Below are 13,065 nucleotides of genomic sequence, written 5' to 3'. Positions count from 1 at the left end.
GCATCAAGGGATCACCAATTTAGTATTGGAGGGCAGCGTGGTGGGTAAAAGTCGTAGAGGAAGTCCAAGAGATGAATACACTAAGCAGATTCAGAAGGATGTAGATTGCAATAGGTACTGGCAGATGAAGAAGTTTGCACAGGATAGAGTAGAATGGAGAGCTGCGTCAAACCAGTCTCTGGACTGAAGACCACAACAAGAAGTCGGACCTGAGACACGTTACACCACTAAAATTGTATTTCTAACCGATTTCGTAAAAGAGAGAGATTTTGTTTCAAAGAGAATATAAAATGAAGAAGAAAATTCGACTCAAAATTCAGCTCCTTAAGGCACAATGGGAGAAAGTGAATAAAACTGCTGAGAAGGAGTGCTTGAGAGATCAGCCGGTTAGAGAGTGATGAAATGGGCAGTGAGTGATTGAATAGTTAGAGATGTCTGAAAAGAAATGATCATCGTGCTGCTTTATACAAAGTATACTGAACTGGCGTTCCGGACGCATGTTGGAATACTGCGGTAAAGAGTTTTCAAAGTGTGAGGCAGTTGCCAGCATTCATTCCGTGTCTGTCATCATATTCTGATATCCTCATTTTTCACTCTAAGTGTGATAGACTTCCTTACAGCTATAATAAGCATCCAGCTGTACATGTCTTGTCTGAACTCATCCTCCATGTGCAAAAGTCACACGGTCTCTGAATGCTAACTACTGTAGGCAATAGATGGTGAGCGTGAGTATAACACCACTCTCAGCCGCCAGATGGCCTCTACCTTACAGGAGTGGGCAACCTCTCAGCCAGCGGAAGGAGCTTAAGTGGCACGGGCTGCTGACCCATTGCTGCGGGACACGAGAACTTTAGCGTATCAGCTGTCACTCAGAGCCGTATGGTATTAGATGATACCAACGCGTCACACTGACATCAGCCCCACGCGTCCACAAGTAAAACTGATTCCTTCGAGTGGTGGGATGAATTGGTGAATCCTCCTCCATACTTGCCCCCTTACTGAATCTTGTGTATGCGCGGTCTAATCGTCCCTGAGATCACATTTGTACGGTTGATCTGTGGAAGATAATAATATCAGATGCACATTTTTCCTCCTTTATCATTGTTCCATTACTTCTACCACATTTTGGGGAAGTGTGTGGAGCTATTTGCATATCAGTTCATGATTTAATTGCAACGGATTATGGCAGTTACAGTGTTTCCTCGTTTTCTTTAGCCAGAACTGTTCCCACACGGTGCTTAACAGCGAGAAGGTTGTCTGCAGGTGAGTGTCCCACTGTAAGGCGTCGAGTAACTGACGGCCTCGTCGGCTGCTCCATCACATTAGTGATTGCCACACATTCCCATTTGAGATCGGCCCCTGCTGAATCACACATTTTTCTTGTTGGTGTGGAGATTCTACAAAATACAGCCCCCCATGAAGATACTAGAAGAGTAAGTGTTTGCAGCCTATTAACGAATAATTCCGCCATCGGTGTGCAATAGAGACACAGCATTAAGGTGTCTAATGCGATAAGTTAGACACTGACAAGACAAAACTGAAACATGGAGGAGTTAATGTCATAAATGAAAGTTGGTAGGAGTATTTCTACATATGGAGAATGATGACTATTACAGTTTCCCTTCAGACTGTGGCATTAGTAGCGCCACTATGACGATGCTGACCACATTTGGTTTGGATACACGCTGTAACGATCGTGAGTGCTATTTAACATTGAGACTGGATGTGTCAAGAATGACAAAGATGACATTATGAAGATCTCACTGACTTTAATCGAGGTCACATAATAGGGCTACGAGAAGCTGGATATTCCTTCTGCGTTGTTGCACAAAGTCTTGGTAGAAATGTAGCCACTGTATATTTGCCTGTTGGCAACGGTGGTAACGAGAACGTACGGTCGCAGGAAGACCGGGCTTCGGACGGCCACGTAGCACTACCGAGAAGGGAAGACGCATCGTATTTGGCGTATAGCTCTGGCGCATCGTACTGTAACTGCAGCAGCAATTTGAGCAGCAGCTTATTGTTAGAAACAAGGTATTTTAAGGACAGTTCCGAGACAGACGCGCTGTAGCGTGACTTCTACTGAGCACAGAGCACAGCCGTTTGCCACTTCAGTAGTGTCAAGCGAGAGCTCATGTCCTGTTGACATACGGTTCTGCCTCGGTGCCATTCATGGTCGTGTTTTGTTTAGAAGGAAGCCAGGTGAGTGCCTGAAACCAGCCTGTCTGCGTCCTACACTGACTGGGCCTATGTCTGAACTAATGGTCTGGGTTGCGATTTCGTATGACAGCAGGAGCACTCTCGTCAGTATCCCAAGCACCAAGACTGCAAACTTCTACGTCAGTCTGATTATTCGACTTGTTGTGTTGCCATTCAAGGACAGCATTCCAGGGGGAGTTTTCCAACAGGATAATTCTCGCTCTCATACCACCGTTGTAACCCAAAAAGCTCTACAGAGTGTCGACACGTTTCCTTGGCCTACTCGATCACCAGATCTGCCACCAATCGATCACATATGGGACATTATCGGACGACAACTCCAGTGTCATCCACAAACATCAATAACCATCCCTGTATTGGCCACACAAGTGCAAGACGCATATAACTCCATCCACAAAAATGACATCCAGCACATGTACAACACAATGCATGTACCCTTGCATTCAACATTTTGGTGTTACACTGCTTATTAATGTACCTGCGTTTCACATCTACAATGGCTTATCTCGCGCTTGCATTAACCAGTGATCTTGCAATGTTAACAGCTTACACATGTTGCCTACACAGATTTTTTTACCGAAATTACACTCCTATACATTACTTACTTTTTGATGTTGCGATTTTTTTCTGTCACTGTATTTTACAGGATTTCCGAAGCTTGATGAGTAGGCATTTGATATCAAGCGACAGCTGTACCGCCTTAGCACACATGATCGAAATATGGGTGATCTATTAGGCTTTATAAACCCCATATGGTGCACCACATCTTAAATTCAATAACATACTACAGAAGCGCATAACACAGGCACATTGCTGTAGCCAGGACCAGATCATGATTCTGTGGAAATAAAAAGACAACATCAATCAGCTCTTCATAAAATATAATTAGTGAATATTGAAATAGTGAGAGATTTTAAAAACCGCCTTTGCAAGTTTCTATAATGTGGAAGTGAGGTAAACTCTAAATCAAACGGGAGCCCCAGAAAACTCTCGTTTCCTTATAATTTATGGAAGAACTTTCAAGAAAACTGAGCGATTCAGAATGTCACAATCTGATTTCGCAGTTAAAAATCAATTCTTTTCCACGTATTCATCCGGCTTTACAGCTATTAATTTGCTGTGGCAAAGCTGGAGGAGGAGCATTTGATAGAACTTCTTACCGCTCGCTTTATACTCTCACCTGCTGTCATAAAGGCAGTTGTACTTTAAATGTTTTCTTGTGGAAAAGCTAGCAGACTGTACGCCACCATTTGAAGAGAGGGCTGTAGCATGCTTCACAGCCTCCCACTTCAGTAGCCATTTTCTGGCTTGGGAAGGCTGAATGCTGACTGGTACCGGTGGTAACTCTGGTGAAATGTCCCCAACCGACAGTGGTATTTTTCTCGGTTTGATCTGGAGACAGCAGTAACAGGGCACCCGCTGCCCCTTTCTGAAATCTTCCTAACAGTCTATCAGACAAATTTAGTGCAACTTACACGTTCTGTAACGTAGATGACGCCGTTCTACATCCCCCTCAGTTTCCCTTTTACTTTTCTGCGTCATTTCACCGTCGTCATACTGGCGGTCCGTGAAATTCTCACCAGCAAACTGAGCTTCTCTAGAACTACCCCTAGTTGGGGAATGGCTTTCTTACCACGGAATGGCCCGTCGTCGTATTTTGCCTCGAAAAGTCTGGGATGGATATTGCAGCCAATGAAGGTTAGCAGCCAATGCTCATACGAATATTGTTTACTGGCTAAACCAGTTTCTGCACTTTAGTTATTAGCGAGAAAAAGCATCCATCGTAGCAGAAAAACTGGAAATATCTGCTGTTTAAAAGACTTACTGAAAAGTGGGATACCTGTTGCCTCATTCTACTTCCTCAGCCTATTTAATCAATTACCCAAAATTTTGGCATGAAAACATATTTACGCACTTTTTAACATGCAACTCATCCCTCATTCCCCTAACTGTAGCTCACTCATGCATCACTGTAAGCCGCACGTACCAATGAATTCCTACTTGTCCATTCTCACTGACTCATTCAGTCCAAGTCATTGATATTATGTCTTTGTACCTCTCTAATTGTCACTGTTCTCTGTAGCACAGCCATGGTCTTCTTCGTTATGTCCCAGTACTATAGTTTCGACCCACTGACACTGTCTTGTCCTCTAGTACTGCTACAATCTGATTAATTCCTTCCACTGCTGCAGTCTCTTATCACTGAACTATCTCTTTCTTCCTCTCTCCCATTTTTGCTGACTGCTACCCACTTCCACTTTCTCCTTCTCTTTATTTCTCTCCCACTGACACTTCTTCAGTTTTTTCCTATCACATGTCTGTCACTGTCAACTATGTTCCATTGCCACTGCGTCACTCACTTTCTCTCCCAATGCCATCGTCTTCTTCGCTCTCACTATACCACAATCTCTGCCTGCAATCTTACAATATTTATTTATTTTTCTGTCTCATTTCCATTGGCATTGTCCCCTTCTCTCTCAGTATCAAGCCTGCGAATATGTTAGAATCCAAAATTTTTGGGAACGTGTTTAATGGTGCTGAGAAGATGTAACGTGGCAGCTGTACCCCACTTTTAGCCAGAGACTTTTAAACAGGAACATATTTCCCTTTTCTGTGTTCCATCTAGAGCAACCTTCAGCTGGTTCCCTTCTTTTCCCTGCTATAGCAGGGTATGTCACTCATATGAAAAGATCTTCATGCGGCAGTAAAATTTTGTTACTTTATGGATGTGAAATGAAGTAACGCGAAGCAAATTTCACACTTCCAAACCATGGCATGTTGTTCGCTACCCAACATGAGAATCCCAGAGACCTGCTGATAATAAAGGAGACGCTTTACAGCATATTTATCCTTGCTACGTTACTTAATAAACTACTTTTTCTCCTCACGCCGGATTTTACTCGCGTATTTTGCATAGGGCTCATAGAAATAGGTTAGCTTTGAGCCTCCGTAGCCGGCCGTTGTGGCCGAACTGTTCCAGGCGCTTCAGTCTGTAGCCGCGCGACCGCTACGGACGCAGGTTCGAATCCTGCCTCGGGCATGGATGTGTGTGATGTCCTAAGGTTAGTTAGGTTTAAGTGGTTCTAAGTTCTAGGGGGCTGATGACCTCAGATGTTGAGTCCCATAGTGCTCAGAGCAATTTTTTCTTAACCATTTCAGCCTTCGTATCTTGGAAACAAACAACTGTATCAAGAAAATTTTCAATTTTGTTCGAGATTGGGATCAGAGGAATGTACCGTAACAGTAACACCCATTTACTGTCCATAGCCGTCTTGGAATCTGCTTCTCGGTTTTGGTACCCAAAAACCATGTTTTTTGGGTTTTTCTCCATGACCGATGACGAGTTTTGAAAACGGGGAAATGACACTTCTAGATAAGTGCTTAGAGAATATGATATCAAATTTAAACCATTAGCTGCTGTTATTTATAATTCCGATTTCGCCTCAAATAATATTTTCCTTTCAATCTCCGTACCTCGGAAACGGATAGAAACTTAAAAAAATTTTCAACACTGTTCGAGTTCGGGCTCTTAGGAATATTTGTAAAAGTGTGAGTCAGTTGCTGTGCGTAGCCAGCTTGGAATCCACAGCCGCTTTTTGGTACGAAATATCGTGACAAACCCTTCTTTGAGGTTTTCTAAGGGACAACCCACAACTTAATTAGGCCTCCATAAGGCCCTTAAGGCCGACCGTAGACCAAACCAAAGGAAAAAAAAGATTTTTCCTTTTTGCTAAAGCAGGAGGAAGTTTGTAAGTTAATATTCATGTTTTGACCCTGTACAGAAGGATAGTGATATTAAGACGAAATAATTATTGTTTGCATGTCAGTGAATACACGGGGGTTATACCATGGCTTCCTGGCGGGCTCTCGCTTCTAACCACGTTCCAGTATGCTTCCATCTATTGGAATTTTACGAAAACTAACTCAAATAGTGATCGGACGAATGTGGGGGCAGACGGAACACATTTTCGTGGGGACAAACGGACACGTTGATTCTTTTCTTAATAAAACAGTTATGGTGGTCTAGCAAACATCTTTCGCTGATTACTAATTTTAATTTTAATAGCTGTCAGTAGTTGCGAATGAATACTATGTTGACCTAATGAATGCTCCGTGATCGTAAAAGAAGCTCAGAACAGAACATGCTCTTAGCCGTGAAGTCTCTTAAAGAAGACGGCATGCCGCTAGCCACAGCAGCTGCAACCTTTTCGGTTCCACACAGTTTATGAAGAATATGTGTGACTAGCAAAGTAAGTCCGCAGCTCCTGGTCGTGCGGTAGCGTTCTCGTTTCCCACGCCCGGGTTCCCGGGTTCAATTCCTGGCGGGGTCAGGGATTTTCTCTGCCTCGTGATGACTGGGTGTTGTGTTGAAACGTCCCCTTAGAACAATTTATACAAGACTGTGCTTAAACTGACACACAATATTTTTAGTGTAACGCAATCTGACTTTCAAAAATCCCTACGAAAGAATGGCCCTGACTAACATTAACCTATATGTTTCACAAATCACTTACCTCACAAAAATCTTCGTTACTCGAACTACTGCAATACAGCGAGCGCCACTACTGCCAGCTAACTAAAAGATTCAAACTACGGAAGTCACTAACTTCTGATAGGCACAGTTAGCAAATGAAAGATTTTAATAGAGAACAAACAATGTATTTACCTTTATAGTCATAATATATATATCAATTCATGACACCAATTCTTACAAATTTCAAAACTCCGCCATCTCTCTTCCACGTCCACCACTGCTGGCGGCTCACCTCCAACTGCGCAACGCTACGCGCTGTTAGCATCCAGCTGCCACTGCCCGACACTACAATGGCAGACAACAATGCAAACTATCCACAGACTGCGCACAGCACAGCCAGTGATTTTTTATACAGAGCGCTATGTGGCGTTACCAATAAGAAAACGTAAATAGCCTACTTACATAGCCCCCATGCTCCCCACAAAAAATTAACAAGTTGTTTTGGGCAGTGGACAATACAGATTTGAAATTTTTTTCATAATTACAATAACAAAGAAATGAAATGCACACACTTATCGATACAATGTTGGTCAAAAGCTAAAATTTTCTCACAGTCCATAAAGACAGTCCTGATCATTCATCAAAGTAAAAATTGCAGTGTTTTTCTCAAAGTCTGAGCAATAAAAGAAATTGCACTTGGAAGTAGTGGATTTCTAAGCAGTCTTGAAGAAGTAATGTTGTCCTTCCAACGAAAGACAGTGCTGACTCTTGACATGCAGACAGGTAATGGGCCACAACAGAGCAAACCCACAACAGAGTCAGTCGAAGTTTTAAAGAATATTGGTAGGTAGGTCGTCACAGAGTAGTCCTGGTAGAGATTACGGTATTGGTGGGCCAACAGAGGTGCAGACCCACTGCAGTCCTTGTAGAAATTATGGTATTGGTGGGTCATCAAAGGTGTAGACCCACTGTAGTTCTTGCAGAGATGGCCGGCAGCCATTGTGCAGACGCACAATCACCATTGAAGAGTCTTGTGGATAATATAGCAAGTCCATAACCACCACTTGTGCACTCACAAAAATTGTTTATGAAATGTCCTTAGAACCAGCAATTCTGTTATCCAGTCCCTTACTGAATTATTAACACACATGCAAACAATATCAGTCCCTACTTCTCACATGTTGTCCATATACTATGACCAACAGAAACGTGTGCAGTGAAATGTAATTTACAAGTTACTTAATTTGATGAACTGGTGTCAATTACAATTTTATAACATAAGAATGCAATAACAAAGGTACAAAATACATCTTTAAAGAACATAACAATACAGATAACATTTGCAGTAGTACAGGCTTTACTAAAGAATCGAAATAGCAAATACATCAGTGTTACAAAAATTACGACATAAGTACATACATAAAAGATCAGAATAACTTTTGAAACATCAACTTCACACATGAGCATTAAAACAAAACACAATAAATAATGTCTGAACATATTTACAAAGAAAATAACATAGTATTTGAAAAATTCTACAACATAAATCTTATTAGCTAAACACATAAAGACAGGAAAAAGACAAATACACAAGGGTACATAAACACATAGAGCGATAATACGAAAGGAAAGGACAGGGTTTGTTTTACTACAGTATTTTGCATAGAGATCTCCCTTAAATCATCATTATTCCCAAAAAGTCCTATCTAAACCTGCTTTCTGTATTCTGTTCACATCCTCTTTCAAAATAGTTTTTCTCCACTGTACACTAGTTTTTTTGGCAAACCCATTTTCTTAAAGCTTCTCAATGCTTTTCTTTCAATTCATCATAGTTAGTTTCGTATATAGTGTACCCCCTCTTAAGCTAACTTAAATCTACTGAGCTCAGATGCTAAACTAAGGGACGAGGCAATGCAGCAGCACAAAACAATTAACACAAACAGCAATGATAAAAAAAATGGAAATTGGCAAAAAAAGGCAGCAATATTACAACTAATATAAGGCAATGCGCAGCAAACAAGAAAAAATAAATCCGTAGTAAAACTGGCTTAACAGAGTAATACAAAGTGAAATTCAGTAGCACTATGCCTGGCACACAGTAGATGCAAATGCAACAGCTTATAACTAAACATGACAAAGCTCAAGCAGAAAAAAATATTACAGTAAAGACAACAATGCAGAAAAGGGAGATGTCGATTCACATCTTAATGTCTATATAATTAAAGTGGTGCACCACAACTTACTCTACCATAAAAATTACCAAGTACTTGAAAAGAAAATTATGTATGCAGTTCCTGTGAAGGGAAGTCTTTTTGTGCTCCTTCGTTTTTTTTAAGTACATCATAATTATTTACTGGATCTGTAGGCATAAAATATCTGTATTAGTACATCCATTAAATTTTATTGTAACCAATGCTGCAGTGCAGCTAGAAACTAGATATTAAACAAAATAGGCAAAGCAAGGCGTGAAACATCATTCGCTAGCCATGTCATTTCATAATGCAGTAAAAAATCTTCCAACTAGCAAGACAATAGACATGAAATGTTTCTCATCATTTCATTTCAGTAAATATCATAAATTAAGAACTCCAAAGTGTAATCATATGTTTTCAAGTTTGAGCGTGTCGTATTTGCGACGCTTTCTACAAAGAAATGTCAATAGCGAGGATAATGACCCCCTTTTTTTTTTATCTGTGCCTCTGAAAGGCACACACTAATGGCTTTCTTCCCAGGCAACTGTCGCACAGCTGAGTGCCCACGACGCATTACGTGCAGGTGGCCACTTACCTTTCTTACTGAAAAATTTACGACAGTAGTTTCCGCTACAGTGACAGTATCATATAAAAAAAATTCACAGGTCAAGAATTTGCGTTACACATATGTAGAAACAGAATCCTTTAAATAGAATAGTGTCCAAAAAATTTTCGCCAGCATAGTGATACATTCACGCATATACACACATTTCATAACTCTTAAAGTACGATTCTCTGTTTCCAACATCCTTTTTCACAAATCAGAGTCCCTAACCACTACTCATTATTTCTTACCATATTACACATATATATATTCGTCGACACAATATTTCATCATAACAGATACGTAGCATAACCAAATAACTCATATAGCATCAGCTTAAACATACCTCAGCAGCATAATTAACTTAGTCATCGTAATAATAACATCATAACACCTCAATTAAATTCTCAAAATCGTCGTACCTTCCTCCAATAATTTCAAAACCTAAAAAAAATTCTCTGCTCATGTCAAAAGTGTCATCTACCTCAAACGTACTTTAAAAACCATGATCCCATACCAAATACGTCATTCAAAGCTCTCATAGTATCACAATGGTTCTGGAAAAATATGAACAGTTCACAAAGTACAGAAAAGAATACAATTTCGTAAATGTGAAGTTATCCAACTGTGTAATTACGTAAACATCTGTCACTGATGTAGTATAATAAATATTTGCTTATCTCAGTTAAATGATCAGATAGCTGTGTAATTCTGTGTTAGAAAAATATGGTACCGATGTGTAAAGTTGTATAAGCAAATACCATATTAGCTAGGGCTCCTTGTGCTTGCCATACACATGATACACAAAGTAAGTGTGTACCCCCCTGAGGATTAACGTAATTGTATCCTCAGATGTTACAGGTTACAGCAATGGAATGAAATGTATCACGGAAAACCTTTGTATCATTGTATTTCAAATATCTTTAAAAAATAAATGTTTTAAGTACAAAACTAATCACTCAAATACGTGCACTGTAGCGATAAACTGTGCGTCTTGTTGTAAGATAATTATGTGGAAGTGTCGTAGTTATCGTCCTCTGTAAGCAAAGTTCTGCTGAAGTCAATGTACTTACCGCGTAATAAACGAAGTGAATTGCTTTGCGTATAAATATCTTAGTTATTACGCTTATTGCCGTGATGAAGAAAGTACTGTGCTGTAACGTATTGCTGTGCAATGGAAAAGGCTGTCTAATTATAGCTATACCACAAAAGTTACCACTAAAACATATTTTACTTTCCAGAATAATTCATAAAAACTGTGCAGATATAAAACAGATACACCGCAAAAGCACAATATAAATTGTGTCACACATTACTAGCGTCGTGATATAATCGTGTAGCTATCAAAGAAACCAAACGCCAAGTCATCTTTAATCTCACAGAAAATACTTCAAATAAAGAATGTCTTTTCAACTGAACCAAAATGTTGCATTAAAACCTCATTAACAGTATATGTTCTAAGGATGTGAGCCTTATGGTCGTTACGTAATCGTGCAACTAACAAGCAAGAATGTACACACACAATAACACTGTGTCGTCTGTTCGCTGCAACAATGTATTCGTAATTTCTGTTTAGATAATTACTCTTGGTTCTTGATTGGATATTTAACTTCAAATATAGTTGCATGTTAACAGATTATAAGTCTGACAAAGCATACTAGTAATGTGAAGTGAAATGTTTTATGGCAAAGACAAAGTTAAAAAGCAGATTATCATTCAATGAACGGTTTTATATGTGAAATGTGGTGTAAACCATTACTCTTTGTAGTACTCAAAGTTTCAACTTGAACGCAATTATCATGTGGTGTACGTCGGTAAAGAATACAGGAACTTTTCTCAAGGTTAGCGTCTATGTTATTTTTCGCTAAGCCAGCCGGCGCACGTGGCTGCCTGCGGTGCGAGTCATTGTCTGTCTCTTTGTTGGCGCGCGCCGTTATTGGGATTAGGAGACCTAACTTCTACAAATTCACATTGCCGAGAGGGCCCCGCCCTGTTTGAATCCCGCCAGTTCTGATGCAATTCAGGTCTGTCATTACGATCATATCGTCTGTCGTCATGTCGGTAGATTCCATAGTTTCTTTCTTGTCGGTCACGTGGTCGAGAATTTCTCTCTGAATCGTAACTGCGCGCTGGACCGTTGCGTCTGAAGTTATTCCGTCTCCCGTGATGATAATAGTTCTGGTTGCCATATTGTCTGTTTCTATGATTGTCTCTGTCATATTCATTACTACGGAAATGCGATCTTACTCTGTAATTATTACTAACCTGCCAACGGTTGTCATACGGGTGGTGTCTGTTTTGGACACGATTTGTGTTGTGAGAATAGCCTTGTCGTATCCAGTTATTATTTCTTTCATCGCGGAATTGCGACGGTTGTGACCTGTAATTGTTGTGTTCCTGTTTTCGCGTTCCGCGATTGTCAGTGTCAATTTCTAATTCTTGTAAGAGTCCCTGAAAAGCTTCAATGTCGTCTTTGCAACGGCCTGCCAAAATAATATGCCGTAAATGTTCAGGCAATTTGATTAAGCAAATGCGGATGAGTTCTGACGGACTGTATGGGTTTGAAAGAACAGATTCTTATGTAACATGTCTTCAAAATATTTCACAAGACTTGAAAATTCAGATTGTTCGAAATTTTTCATCATTATGATGCCATGTTTTACTCGGTCTTGTGTGGCTTGAGACCAATATGCTGAGAGGAAGGCATGGTAAAATTCTCCTTCACTGAGGCAATCGTGAATGACCGATCGCATTCTTACAGCTGGTTCATTCTCTAAATAGCCACACATAAATTCTAATCTGTGCTCTAATGACCAGTTGGGAGGGAAACAATGAGAGAATTGATGAAGCCACGCTTGTGGATGAATGTCGTTGCCAGAATTCCTAAATGTTTTGAATTTACGTGTAGTAATGAACAGCTTATAGTCAAAATCATCGTGTCGGCGGGTTGCATGTCGGTCATTGTTACGTCGTTTCGGCGGTTCCATCTCAAAATTCGGTGAACTCTGCCAATTTTTTTCATAATCTCCAAAGTGCCCTGTGTTATTATTTTGTGGCAGTTCCGTATTTTTATGTCCCTCTTCCCGTATTGGTGTGCGAGAGTCCTCTGAAATACGTAATTCTTGTATTACCTGTGTCAGCTGATCTTGCACTTCCCGGATTTCTCTTTGGTGTTGTGTATTAATTTGATTCTGATTTTGTTCGAATTTCCTAATTTGTTCGAACTCTTCTGTGTCAATAAAGCCTACCGGTTTTGTGTCATTCAGATTATCATCTACCTTCGTAGATAAATTATTTAGTTGATCCGAAAGTTCAACTACTTTCTCTGATAATGAACTAATGTCCTCCATGTGTCTTTCTGAACCAATTTTCAGAGTATCTACTGTGTCCTTTAAGTTTTCTTCAGTTTTTGCAAGTTGCGTAACCGAATCGGTAGATGCAACTGAGTCAATTTTAGCTTGCAAGGTCTCATGATTTTCATGAACAATTGTTTGCAGTTCTTTTATGGCTGCTTCGTGATTCTGTAATGCGTTTTCATGCCGCGAAAAAATAGGTTGAAAATACTCACAAATTTG

This window comes from Schistocerca gregaria, chromosome 4 (assembly GCF_023897955.1).
Source record: "Schistocerca gregaria isolate iqSchGreg1 chromosome 4, iqSchGreg1.2, whole genome shotgun sequence".
Taxonomy (NCBI): domain Eukaryota; kingdom Metazoa; phylum Arthropoda; class Insecta; order Orthoptera; family Acrididae; genus Schistocerca; species Schistocerca gregaria.
The sequence above is the reverse complement of the archived record's forward strand: the minus strand, read 5'-3'. Positions refer to the sequence as shown.